The 13841-nt window shown below is 55.2% G+C and overlaps 1 pseudogene; it reads left to right on the top strand.

The window, feature by feature from the left end:
• The first annotated feature begins 526 nt into the window (after positions 1-526).
• Positions 527-13276, top strand: LOC141729975 (serine/threonine-protein kinase pim-1-like; annotated as a pseudogene).
• Positions 13277-13841: the final 565 nt, after the last annotated feature.

Genomic DNA, 13841 nt, shown 5'->3' with positions numbered 1-13841 from the left:
GGCCCCAAAATGTGACAACGGACTCCTTGGTTCCGTGGGGCTTCACAGTGTCACAATGTTGTGACTGGTGCTGCAGTTCCACAGTGGCCCCTTGGTTCCATGGGGCCCCAGAGTATCACAATGGCCCCATGGTCACATGATGTCCCACACTGTCACATTGGTCCCTGTGGTTTCACAAGTCCCCTCAGTGTGACAATGGACTCCTTGTTTCCACAAGACCACACAGTGTCACAACGTTCTTCCAGATTCCTTGAGGCCCCATCGTGTCACTGTGACCCCTTGGTTACACAGGATCCTGCAATGTCACAATGTCCCCTTGGTTCCATGAATTCCCACAGTGTTAGAATGGCCCCTTGGTTCCACTGGGCCCTGGAGTCTCCCAATGGTCTCCTTGGTTTTGCAGCGCCAAAATGGTGAAACACCTTGGTTACACGAGGCCCTGCAGTGTCACAATGGCCTCTGTGGTTCCATGAGGACCCAGAGTGTCACAGTGCACTCCCTGGCTCCATTTGGCCCAAGAGCCACAATGGACCCCTGGTTCTGTGGGGATGCACGGTGTCACCAGCGTCCTCTTAGTTCCATGAGGCCCTGCAGTGTCACAATCATCAGAGAATGACAGAATCAAATAGGCTGGAAAAGACCTTTGGGATCATCAAGTCCAACCAATGCCCTAATACTGCCTGGTCACCCAGACCATGCCACTAAGTGCCACTGGAGAGTGACAGTGACTCTGCCACCTCCCCCCCTGGCCAGCTTGTTCCAATGCCCACTCACCCTTTCTGTGAAGAACTTCTTCCTATTGTCCAGCCTTAACCTCCCCTGGTGCAGCTTAAGGCTGTGTCTTCTTGTCCTGCCCTCCAGCAGATCCACACTCACACCCAGCTTGGTGCCATCTGCAATTTGTGAATGGTGGACTCGATCCCCTCACCCAGATCATCAGTGAAGATATTAAACAGGACTGGGCCCAACACAGATCCCTGGGGAAACCACCAGTGCCTGGACACCAGCTGGGTGCAAACCATCCCCACCACTCTCTGGGCCCAGCCTCCAGCCAACTCTTAAATCTCCCAGTGAGGAGGGAACCTGCCCAAGCCATGGGCTGCAGCTTTTCCAGGGAATGCTGTCAGAGACAGTGTCAAAGGCTTTGCTGAAGTCCAGGCACACAACATCCACAGCCTTTCCCACATCCACAGGTGGTTCACCAGGTCATAAAAGGAGACCAGGTTGGTCAGGCAGGACCTGCCACCCCTAAATCCACGCTGGCTGGCTCTGATCCCTCAGCCATCCTGTGGGTGCCGTGGGATGGCACTCAAGGTGATCTGTTCCATAACCTTGCTGGGCACTCAGGTCAGGCTGACAGGTCTGGAGTTCCCCAGCTCCTCCTTCCAGCCCTTCTTGGGGATGGGCTCACACTGGCACCTCCAGTCCTCTGGGACCTCCCTGCTGAGCCAGCACTGATGGTAAATGATGGAGAGCAGCTTGGGAAGCTCATCCACAGCTCCCTCATCCCCCTGGGATGGATCCCATCTGCTCCCATACACCTGAGTGGCTCAGCAGATCACCAACTGCTTCCTCCTGGATTCCAGGGGGCTGATCTGCTCCCTGTGCCCATCTACCAGCACAGGAGAACACTTGTGCTGAGGTAAACTTGTCGTAATATTGAAAATTGAGGCAAACAAGGTGTTAAGTATCTCTGCCTTTTCTTTATCTCTAGTTACTATATTTCTACTGCATCCAATAAAGAGGAGAGGTTTTCCTTATCCTATGTGTTACTATTAATTTGTTTTATAGAAACACTTTCTATTATTTTCTGCAGAAGTGGCCAGGTTAATCTTTAAGTGATCTTTCACCTCTCTGTTTTTCCTTCTGCATAACCAAACAACATCCTTAAACACTGTCATGGTTTGGGCCTGGCACAGAGCCAGTGCTCCCATGAGTATACCCTCTCCCTGGTGTCTGCTGTGAGATGTGACCAGGAATAAGCAAAACAGGCTCCAGTTTAGAAATAAAGAAAACTTCATTACCTAAACTACAAGAAAATAGGAAAAAAACTCTAAGGGAAAAAATTGAAAACCTTACAAAAAACACTTTCCTCCTCCCCACCACCAAAATTTCTCAATCCGATACATTCCCCCAAATCACCAACTGCCCAGTCTGGCACCACCCTTTAGAATACTCAAACTTCAGTCCATGAAGAGGAGAGGAGTCCTTCTTGCACCATAGGCTTACCCTGGAAACACACTGAAACCTTGTGTGCTCCCATGTCACTCGGCACCGCCCGGAAAGTCCTTTTGCTGCTTGTGACATCTTCCCTCCATGCCAGGTGCTCTCACCACTGGGCATGGACCAGAGCTGCTTTTAGGGCTGTCTTTTAAGGATGCCTTGTCTCACTCTAAAAAGGCACAGTCTCTGCTTTGGGACATCTGTCCCCCCCATATTTTTCCAACCCCCTGGGGCCAAGGGGTCCCCACGATGAACCCTCCTGGTTCTGAGGCACTGCTTCCCCCCAAGTGCAGTCTCTGTGTCACAGGAACAAACTGAGTCCATGGCCACAAAAGAAAAGTCCAGCCAAAAGGCCACTCCAATCATCTCTCCCCACTCAGTCGTCTCCACATCCTTCGGGCCAGGTCCTTGTCTCATCTCATCTCCTATCTCTCTTGTTATTCAGCTCCGAGGAGGATCAGCATTTTTTTCAAGGTCCCAGTCATGTAAGCAAAAGGGTTAAAAGTTTCAGTCTCTGTCTGTCCCGGGGCTTCGGCACATCCCACACTCGCTGCGGCTCTGGCCCGGGCACCTCCTCCCTCGCTGCGCTCTTCCCCCCCCCTTTCTCCTCCTGGGCCGGCTGCTATCGCATTCGTCGTCGCAGGCTCTTCTCTCTCTCTCTCTCCTGGGGGGGGAATGGCTGCCCGATGTCTCTTGGGGCTCCTCCACCCTTCCATCCTCAAGGGCCTCCTCACCCCCAGTCTCTGTCCAGGCCTGGGGCTACCGCATGGCTGCCCCTCCCCCGCCCAGCAGCAGCGGCTGCACAGGGGAGGGAGATCCGACCTCTTCTCCTCGACGTCCCAAGAGAGCCTCCCAGGGCCGAAGCTCTGCTTTTAACCCCTGTGTATTCTCGGAGGTGTGTCCAAACCCCACTGGCTACACCAGGTGCCAATATCAAACTCCGTGCATCCATTGGTTTGACCACAGCATCCCAGAATTCCCACTTCTTCCTGGTCAAACCACCACACGGATGTACATATGTTCTGATTTTTAGATGTAGTTTTGAATTAATGTGTTTTGATTCTGTCTTTAAGATTTGATGACATATTTTTAATTGTATATATTTTATTTTGATGATGAAAAAAGTAAATAAATAAATAAAATTTAAACAAACCAAGAGGAGAATGTGAGACCAGGACCTGCTAGCCTAGAGATTATGGGAGTGCAGCTCACTCAATGTGCCAGTGTCTCACCACATCCTTTCCTCATTGGGCCTCTCCTCTTCCTCTTTGGCCATGTTTCCTTTGTGTCATTTGTGCCGCTCTTTGTTACTTGGCATTACAACAGGGCCACCATTGATCTGTTTGGGGGACAGTGGATCCAAAAGATCCTGTCTAGTCAAAGATTTTCTACCTAGGTGTGTTCTGTGCTCACCAAAGGCCTGAGCAAAGAAACCAAGAGAAGTGTGCCCAAATCCTAAAGCTTTGCTCCTTTGCAATGTCCCACAGATCTGGCTCACAGGTGTCTTCAGTCACAATTCCATAGGTAAGAAGAGGCCATGTATTTCACTGGGAAATTATGCACTGTTTTGGCAAAATCACCTGTACGTATATTTACAGGACAGCAGTGCAGCTGTGTTGTTTGCACCTTGTTTGCAGAAGGATGAGTGCACTCAGAGGCCAATAACAGGTGACAAGGGTTCCTCAAATCTGCACTGCAGCCTGGGTGCCATTCAGCCCAGAGCTAGGGGATCATTTGTTCCCATGGACCAGTGCTTGCCAGGGGAATGAATTCCTGCACAGCTGGAAGAAGCAATTCTGGATTCAGCCCCAGCTGTTCGTGGGCTGCATGATCATTGACAATGATGCCCTTCCAGAAATTATTCTGCAGTTTCCTTTCATAGTCATTTGAAGCTTTTAAACGTCACATTTCAGTTTGCTTTGCCTTAGGGAAAAACACTTCTGGGCCCGGTGCAAACTGTCACCTTTTGGCAGCAAAGTCCTCATGGTAGCCAGCTTCTGATGTTACAAAATGTCACCTGGCTGCATGTGTTTGCTTGGCTCTGGGTCTAGTCCTGGCCTAGTAAAGCCCAGGCAGGGTGGCACGTTGCAGGGAAAACTGGTCCATGAGCTTATGGGGTTGCCATCAGCAGCAGAGCGAATGTGCCCTTTGGGGATTCCTCTGGAGACAAAATTAGGGACCTACTCCATGCCACAATATTCTCTTAGATCTTTCTAAAATATCCTAGAATAGGCTGTGAAACTTCACATCTCCTTGCACACCCACTGTTTGAAGACGGGCATTTTTGTCCCTCCTCAAAGTCATTGCTCTTGCACATCAGAAACATGAACATCCAGCAACAGGAATGATGCATGGTCCTGCTGCTGCTGCTTCAGAGCTCTGGGAAGGTCAGACCTGGGTATTACCAATATGAGCACTTAATTAGCATTTCATGCTCCTTCAAGCTGTCCAGATCTCAGGGCTTTTTGTTTCAAAGCAGCCACTGCACCATCTCTAGGGAAGAACAGGAAATGGGAAACAGTGACTGCCAGCGTTGCAGGAATGCAGGGGGAAACCTGAAGTGTCTGCATCAAAAGATGAATGGGAAGAGTGTAATTGCCAAAGCAAACGCTTCATTAGGATAGCAGGAGCAGTTCTTTACTGCATGTTTGCATGAAGATCATTTGGGATCTCCTTTTTGTATCTCATGCAGAAAAGGAGCTCTTAATAATACCATGCTACTTAAACCAGATTGGGATGTAGCTCTGTAGTGGTTCACAATGAAGCAGACTGCCTGCGGTGTCACTGCCAGTCCTGCTGAGCCTGCGAGGGACTGTAGTGTATCCCATGCCTGTTTTGCCTGCAAGCAGAGCTTGGTTTTCCTCATTAGTGTGGAGTAAATACAAGAGTAATAAAACGGACAATTAAAATGGCCACTTTGGAGGATATGCTCATGCTTTTGCATGTCAGTCCTGCACCTCATGCTCCCAAGGCTTGTTACTCATCATGAAATATTTTAGCAAAAAAACCTCAGCTCTCATGTTACATCTGAATAAAACTGCACCAGATCATCAAGAATTCTGCTGTCAGGAACAAGACAAGAGCCTTCAGACACTCACTTGCAGCTGTCCTGGATTGCTGCAGCCCTTTGTGCAAAGCTGCTGCAGACAGAGTGTTTGGAGTTGGTTTGGGCCTGTATGAAAGATCTGTGGAGCAGTGTGCAGGGCTCTCCTGGCAGGAAACTGTTTGTCCAAGCCCAGGGACACGGTGCCGGCAGGAGCGGAGCGGCCCCGCTCCCAGCCCGAGAGTCTGTGGGCTGAGCCACGCCAGGGAGAAAAGGCAGCGAGGGGCTCCAGCCCAGCTGCTTCACTGCCCTGCCCGCTCCATGGAGCTCTGCCATGGGAGAAAGCCGACACCGGACGAGCCCCCGAGCTTCCATCAGCTGCTGGAACTGCTCCGTGACAGCTCCTTTTCTTTCGAGAGAGACCCCGGCGCCTTCTTGGAATGCGTGTCATGGGGGGATTCTGTTTGTTAATAAACTGTGGGGGTTTTCCACTTTCATCTATCAGTAATAATTTCCAATTGCTGGAAAGGGATTGCTGGAACACTTTAGAGGAGACGACTTATTGCACAATATCCTGTTTGAAGTTGTCTCAAACTGTGTGAGACAGATGGCTTCACACAGGAGCATCCCCAAGGCTGCTGAGGGGCAGGCACAGAGGAGGACAAACCCAGTATTTCTGAGGGAAACTCCTTGACACCAAACCAACCTGAGCTGTCAAACAGCAGACCTGATGTTTCAAGACATGGGCCAAAGGGGAAACCTTTCAGTGTGTTTGGTCCAGGCTGGGTTATGCTCGAGGCAAAGGTGTGTCAGTGTGTTGGATAATACTCTTTTCTTGACCTAGAGATGGGGCAACTGAGAGGTGTTTTAAAAACTTATATTCCATTTTCAGTCTCATGAGAAGGGTGAGACAATACACATAATTCACGCCATCACAATCAGAAGCCCACTATTTCCTAATTACAGTATTTCTTGGTCTATCAGCATTTTGCCATGCCATGTTGTTAATGCCTTAAAGCCAATTATTTAAAACTAGCCCTTGTGGGTCCCACTACAATGCATCTTTCATAGCTCTATTTTTCCAAAGTCTTATTTGCAAGGCCATCTTTTGAAACTTTTTTCTAGCTCCATTTCTCTCTCAACAATATCTGTCCTATTCCATGGCATTTTTAAGTTAGCATTTCTTGTCTCAAGATTTATATAGAGATTCATACTGTGTGGGCCTTCTATTAGGCTCTAAAAACTTTCTACAAAACATTTCCCACATCAGTGCACTTGGCTCCTTCTCTCCTCATTGTGCCTGGCAAGCACAGGAGCCCAGAGCTCCTGCAGAACCCATCACAGCACTCAGTGGGAGCAAACTTGTGTCCAGTCCTCACCTGGAGCTGTGGTGCCCAGCATTCCACCACACTGGAATGAGGAACTGTTCCTGCTCTTTCAGAAGGAGCTAAGGAGCTCTGGCCTTCAGATCAATTGTCTGCAGGCTCCTGCAGTGCCTCCTGCTGCTCCCTTGCCAGAGGCACCCCAGGCCAGGGGGGCACATCTGGGCTGCTGTGTCTGCCTCTGGGGCTCCCTGTTCTGGGCACTGAGGAGGAGCTGCAGAGGCTCAGCAGGACTGACAGGATGGGCTTTGGGGCTGGCAGGAGAAGCTGAGGGACCTGGGCTGCTGGAGCTCCTGAAGAGGAGGCCCAGGGCTCGTCCTGCAACTGCTGCAAGGCTGGGGTCAGAGAATCCCAGAATCAGCAAGGGTGGAACAGGCCATGGAGATCAAGTCCACCCTGTGCCCTGACACTGCCTTGTCTCCCCTGAGCCTCCTCCAGGATAAACAACTGCAGGTCCTTCAGCCACTCCTCACAGGACTTGTGCTCCAGACCCCGCCCCAGCCTTGTTGCCCTTCTCTGGACATGTTCCAGCCCCTCCATGGCCTTCCTAAACTGGGGGCCCAGAACTGGACACAGCACTCGAGGTGCTGCGCAAGCAGTGCTGAGCACAGGGGAAGAATCCCTGCCCTGCTCCTGCTGGCCACACCATTCCTGATCCAGGCCAGGAGCCATTGGCCTTCTTGCCCACCTGGGCACACTGCTGGCTCATGTCCAGCCTGCTGTCCATCAGTCCCTGCAGGTCCCTTTTCTGCCTGGCTGCTGTCCAGCCCCTCTGGCACCTTGTTTTGAGGGAGGGAGGCAGGGAGGGAACGGGTCCAGATCCAATCCTTCCTGAAATGTGGTGTTTGCTGGCACTGCCAGTTCCCTGATCTTGATATTTCCATATTCTGGCACAGCCCAAGTGCAGCAATTTGCTAGCAAAGAAAGGCAAAACCAAGCAAATACCTGGCACCTACAGCAACCCGATCTCATGTTTGCTGACACCCCCAGTACCCAGATCCGGAATTTTTCAGATGCTTGCACAGCATAATTCCAGCAATTTGCTGGCACAGAAAATAAGCATCTGGCAATTTCCCAGTGCCGGCACATTCCGCACCAGGATCTGACATGCGCTGGCACTGCCAGTGCCCACATCTGGCAATTTCCCTCTTCTGACACCACCCATATCCAGAATTTGCAGGCAAAGAAAGCTAAAACCTGGCAATTTCCCCTTGCCAGCACTGCCCAATCTGGACTTTGCTGGCAGCAGGATCCCAGGAAAGAAGGAAGAAAAGAAGGAAAGAAAAGAGGAAGGCATCCAGACCCAGTCCTTCCTGGAGCCTGGAGCCTGAAATTGGCTGTTTGCTGGCACTGCCAGTGCCCAGATCTGGAAATTTCCCTATTCTGGCACAGCCCAAGTGAGCAATTTGCTGGCACAGAAATCCAAAACCTGTGGCAGCTTCCTGCTACTGGGTCTGGCACCACCCACGTCTTGTGTTTCCTGCACCAGAACCCAGATTTGGAAATTTCTCAGTGCCAGCAGAGCCCAAATCTGGCAGATTTCTGTCGCTGGCAATGACACCACCCAGATCTGGTGTTTGCTGGCAGCGCCAGCACCCAGATCTGAAAACTTCCTGGTGCTGGCACAGCCCAAGTCCAGTGATTTGCTGGCACAGAAAGCCAAAATTTGGAAATCTGCAGGTTCTGGCACCAGCATCATCCAGCTCTGGTGTTTTCTGGGACCGCCAGTGCCCAGATTTGGAAATTTCCCGATGCCTTCACAGCTCAGGTCTAGCAATTTGGTTTTAGCTAGCTTAGGCAGAGAAGTTCCTTGGACTGTGACTTTCCTTTTTCTTGGAACTGTTTAAACCTGCTCTGGACTGAAAACCCAGAAAAACACCCGCAGCAGCTCACCCCTGTGGCCCACCAAGGTCTGGGACGCTGCATTCCAGCGCCACAGGGACTTAAAAGAGACCGAGTGAGCCAACTACAACCCACAAAAAGGACTTTCTGAATTTGCCATCTCTTCAGCACTGTCAGAGGTTTGATTTAATATTATTCATTTTTCATGCTTGTGAATAATTTACTTGTTAAATAACGGGGTTTTTTCACTTTTCTTGAGGGAAGTCTTTTCCTGAACTAGTAGGGGGAAGGGGCCGCTTGAACTTGCTTTCTAGACGGACCCCTTTTGGAGATTTCCTCTCCAAATTTGCCCTAAGCCAGCACAAACAGTTACAATGAAAATTTCACCAGTGGCATAATTTCCTGGTGGCAAATCTTGTGACAGAAGCTTGACCTTGTTCTCCATGAGAGATTCTTGGGAAGAGCAGACAGGAGAAGATTCCTGGAAAACTGAAACAGCTTTCCAGAAGTGAAATGAAAATGAAAGAAACAATCCAAGATATTTTCCTCTATTTATTTCTATGCTCCCCTTTTCCATGTTGCACTCCTTCTCCATCCCAGTAATTCCAGACGTACTGCCCCTCTAAGATCGGTGACTTAGTGATTTTTTAGACACTCTAAAATACCATGAGCCACACACAGTTTTCCTTCCCCTGTTTTACTGGAAAGCAACACTGGAGGTGTCAGTGCAGTGTTGGGGTCAGGTAGGAATCCTACCCCAAGGGAAGGTGGCCCGACAGTGTTTGACCCTCAGCAAGGACAATGCACAGCAGCAAGCGAGGGAATCGTTGTGCCAGTGTGCAGGAGTCAGGGCTCTGCATCTGCGCTCAGCACTGCAAAGTTCCCGTGTTTGGGAAGACGGAGGGGCTGTCCCCGGGGCGCGCGGGGCTCGAACGTGGGGCTCGTGGGGCGAGCGGGGAACGGACACGGGGACGAACGGCCCCGGTGCTTCAGTTGCAGCGGCGGCAGCGGCGGCAGCGGCGGCAGCAGCGGCGGCGGCAGCAGCAGCGGCGACAGCAGCAAAAGATAGACTAGAAAAATCGTTCTTTCTCTTTCTCTTTCTCTCGCTCTTTCTCTCCCTTTCCCGCTATCGGGCACTTCTCTCTCGGGGTTCCTTGCCCGGCGTCCCTTACCTCACCCCGCCTCCCTGTCCCCTGCAGGGCCGGGCCATGCCCCCGGCCCGCCCCCGGCCCCGGGCGGGGCTGCCCGGTGCCCGGCCCCGGCCGTCCCGCCGCGGTCTCGCCTCCGCCCGGCTCTGGCTGTACTGGCGGTGGCGCTGCTGGGCGGGCATCAGTGCCTGGGGCCGGGGCGGCATCGCCGCCCTTTGCCTCCGCCTGGCCCGAGCCCGGCCCCAGACCCGACGCAGGGTCCAGTCCCGGCCCCGGCCCCGGCCCCGGCCCCGGCCCCGGCCCCGGCCCTGGCCACAGCCCCAGCCCCAGCCCCGGCCCCGGCTCCTCCCGGGGCCCGCGGAGCACACACGCGGCGCGGCCGCTCCCGCCGCATCCGCTGCGGCTTCCCCGGCCCGAGCTCCGCCGCTCGGCAGCGCGGCCGCCGGCCCCGAGCCTCCCGTGCCGCGTTCCCGGGAGCGAACGCCTGGGCATGGCCGGCCCGGGGCGGGTGAGGGGCGCTCGGGGGCCGTTGCTGGCCCCGGGCCGAGCGCTGACCGCCGCGTCCCGCCCGCAGGGACGGCGCAGGAGGCCCTGCAGGAGCGGTACCGGCTGGGATCGCTGCTGGGGCGCGGCGGCTTCGGCAGAGTCTTCGCGGCCACGAGGCTCTCGGACGGCGCCCCGGTGAGCGGCGGGGCCGGCGGCGGGCGCAGGAGGACGGGATGGAGGAGGAGGAGGGCGGAGGGCGGAGGATGGGGCTCGCAGTGCGGGCGGCGAGCTCACCCCGCTGCTGGCCTTGGCTTGCAGGTGGCCATCAAAAGGGTGCCACGGAACCGCGTCCGGCACTGGGGCGAGCTGGTGAGTGAGCGGGGCCAGCAGCCGGGGCTGGCGGCCAGGGATGAGCCGGGACCCGGCACGGTGGGAGCCGCCAGGACGCCCCGAGGGAGAGCGGGCGTGGGGCCAGCGCAGGGCGCAGAGCATCCCGGCCTGGCTGAGGGCTTCCCCAGGCCTGGCACGGCATCAGCCCCACTGACGGCATCGTGCTCCTCCCGCAGCCCGACGGCACCAGCGCACCCCTGGAGATCGTGCTGCTGGCCAAGGTGTCCACTGGCTTCCCCGGTGTGGTCCAGCTGCTGGAGTGGCTCGAGCTCCCCAACTGCATCGTGATGGTGCTGGAGCGGCCAGAGCAGTGTCAGGACCTGCATCGTTTCATTGGGGCACGGCGGTTCCTGCCCGAGGAGGAGGCGCGGGCACTGTTCCGCCAGGTGCTGGAGGCCGTGCGGCACTGCACCAGCTGCGGGGTCCTGCACAGGGACATCAAGCCAGAGAACATCCTGGTTGACCTGGACACCGGGCAGGCCAAGCTGATTGACTTTGGCTGTGGCACCTACCTGCAGGACACAGTCTACACACACTTTGCAGGTGAGCCTACCCAGGGCTGTGCTCCCACTGCTGACGTCTCATGGCCCAACATCTCCCAGGCAAGCTGGCTGTGGCAGCAGGAGTTCTCCCTTTTGCTGCCAGTCAGGGCACTGAGTCCTCAGCTGAGTTGCTTTAGAGCAGGGCTGGGTGGGCAGCCATCTTCCAGCCCTGCTGGCAGCCTTTGCCAGCCACTCTGCCCAGGACTGGGGCTGGGCTGAGGCAGCCAGCCCGACCAAAACCCCCGTGGGTGGGGGTAGCAGAGAGAGAGGGCAGAACCTGTGCCCCAGCCAGTTTGGTGTGCAAATGAGAGGAAGGGCTTGCACTACCCCACTCACCCTGTTTCCCTTGGCTTCATAATATTTTTGGGGCAATGCAGGCAGGGAGGATAAGGGCATGTTTTTTCCCCAGCATGGAGTGGGTTTTTCCTTTGCATGTCATGGTCGGGCCTAGCCAGGGCTGCCCTCTTCCAGCACCAGAGGCTTCTTTTCCAACCCTAACTTTGTGCACAAGTCCCAGATGCTGGCGAGAGGGCAGTGGTCACCCTGTGTGCCCCTGATGCAGCCCCCGCGGGCCCAGGGATGCTGGGGCCAGGCTCTGGGAGCAGCAGCATGCCCCTGATGATCTCCATCTGTATTCCATAGGAACACTGTCCTACAGCCCCCCGGAATGGAACGACTTTGGCTGGTACCATGGCGAGGCAGCAACAATCTGGTCCCTGGGCATCCTGCTGCACCAGATGGTCTGCGGGGAGCACCCTTTCAGGAGGGGCCGGAACCTCAGCTGGGGCCAGCTCCCGCTGCCACAAAGGCTCTCTCAAGGTGGATCCTCTTCTCTGGGCACGGGGGGAATCCCAGTGCTGGGAGCCAGCAGCGGGCTCATGGGCATCCCGCTCTGGCAGCTGCTGAGGAGGTGGCACATGTCCTGCTCTCCTCCAAAACAGGGAATTGGTGGGAAAGTTTAGGCCCAGCTCAGAGCGCATCCAGCATGGCCTGGGCATGGGAACAGTGGGGTAAAGCAGACAGGAGCCTTCTCTGGCTGACCATCAGTTTCTGCTTTCTCTCCCCAGAGTGCAAAGACCTGATCTGGTGGTGTTTATCCGTGAACTCCTTGGACAGACCCACACTGGAAGACCTGTTCTGTGTTCCTTGGATGCAGAATATTCCTCTGCCATAGAAGAAGGGAGAGAGCCACAGGCACACTTTGATCCAGGGCCCTGGTAAGTTCCTGCTCCACATATGCCTTGGCAATGAGAAGCAAAGGAACCCAACCCTTTTTGTGCTGCCAGTGTCACTGGACCGGGGTCATGGGATGGGAACACGCAGCCCTTGTGCTGGAGCTGAGCTGCTCTGCCCAGCACTGGTGGCCGCCACCCCAGCTGGTTTTGCTTGTCCTGGTTCCCTGACAGCTGGGGCCTGGGCAGAGCCCTGAGAGCCTGGTCTGCCCGCAGGGAAGGAGAAGGAGCCCCTGGAGAAGCTGTACCGGGTGGGGATGATGATGCTGCTGCTGCTGCTGGAGACAGCGAGGGTGACATCAAGGATGACAAGCTCTTCCTCAGCCTGGCCACTGGAGGCTGAAGGTGATGCACTTTGATTCTGGCACCTTCTTCAAAGCCAAACTCCACGGGGAATTTGCAGATGAGTCCCCATCTGGGGAAATTCTGCCAGATTTGGGCATGACCCAGCATGGCGGGGAACCAAAGGCTCCCCCTTTGCTGGGGCAGATGCAACTCATTCTTCAGTCGCTGCCCAGCTGCTTTTGGCAGGGCTGGGAGGATGGGCTGGGGCGGGTACGAAATGGGAGTGGGCTCCTGGCTCTGCCAACAGCCCCCAGCACCCACCGTGCCCCAGGCTGGGGCTGGGGCTGGGGCAGCCAGCCCGACACAAACAAAGCCCCGTGGTGGGAGCAGAGGTGGGGCTCCAGAACCTGTGCACAGCTGCTTTGCTGTGCAGGCAAGGAAGGGCTTGGGCTGTTCCACTGCCCTTGTTTGCTTTGGGGTCACCGTGATTTTGGGGGACAGTGCAGGGGGGAAGAGAGAAAGTGTGGGCTTCCCTCACCCATGGCTGGGTTTTTCCCTACCATGTAGGGGTGGGGCCTTCCTCAAGGCCCTGACAGAGATAAGAGATTTTACTGTTCTTCTTGTTTTCCCTTTTTGTCTCTAAACTCTTGTCAATAATGTGTTGTTTGTTATTCCAGAGGAAGCATTCGAGGTGGTCCAGTGAGGACGGGGAAGTGCTTGGGAGCAGCTGTGGCGTGGATGGGCCGTGCCCTTGGAGAAGGCTGAGGCCATGGTTTGGGAGCAGCTTTTCTTCCAGCCGTGGCTGGTGTGAGGTGGGTCCCTGTGTGCTTGGCAGGGTGGGATCAGAGATTTCGGGAGCTGGCAGCGAGCACAGGAGCATCCTGCCCTGGGCAGCTGCTGAGGGCTGGATGTGCCGTGGCTGGCTGCAGGCTGGGCACACGTCCTGCCCTCCTGCTCTGTGTCAAAGGCAGCAGGGATGGGCAGCTCTGGGCACAGCTCTGGGCACAGCCAGCATGGCCTGGGCACCGCAGGCCTTGGCACAAGGGCACAGGAGCCCTCAGCTGACGGGCGGTTTCTGCTTTCTCTCCTTGCAGCCGGGCTCTGCGGGTGCTGAGGCTGCTCTGGGCTCTGCCAGGGCTCTGCTGGGCTCAGCCCAGGGCCCAGCTGGGCTGGCTCTGCCCTCACATTGCTCTGACAGCTCTGCTTCAGACGAGCCCGTTGTGAGCACAGCGCCTGAGCTTTCTGCTTTGGCAGGTGAGTGAGACTCT

The sequence above is a fragment of the Zonotrichia albicollis genome, chromosome 8, assembly GCF_047830755.1.
Source record: "Zonotrichia albicollis isolate bZonAlb1 chromosome 8, bZonAlb1.hap1, whole genome shotgun sequence".
In the NCBI taxonomy this organism is placed as follows: domain Eukaryota; kingdom Metazoa; phylum Chordata; class Aves; order Passeriformes; family Passerellidae; genus Zonotrichia; species Zonotrichia albicollis.
Note: the sequence above shows the minus strand (reverse complement) of the source record. Positions and strands in the feature narration are given on the sequence as shown.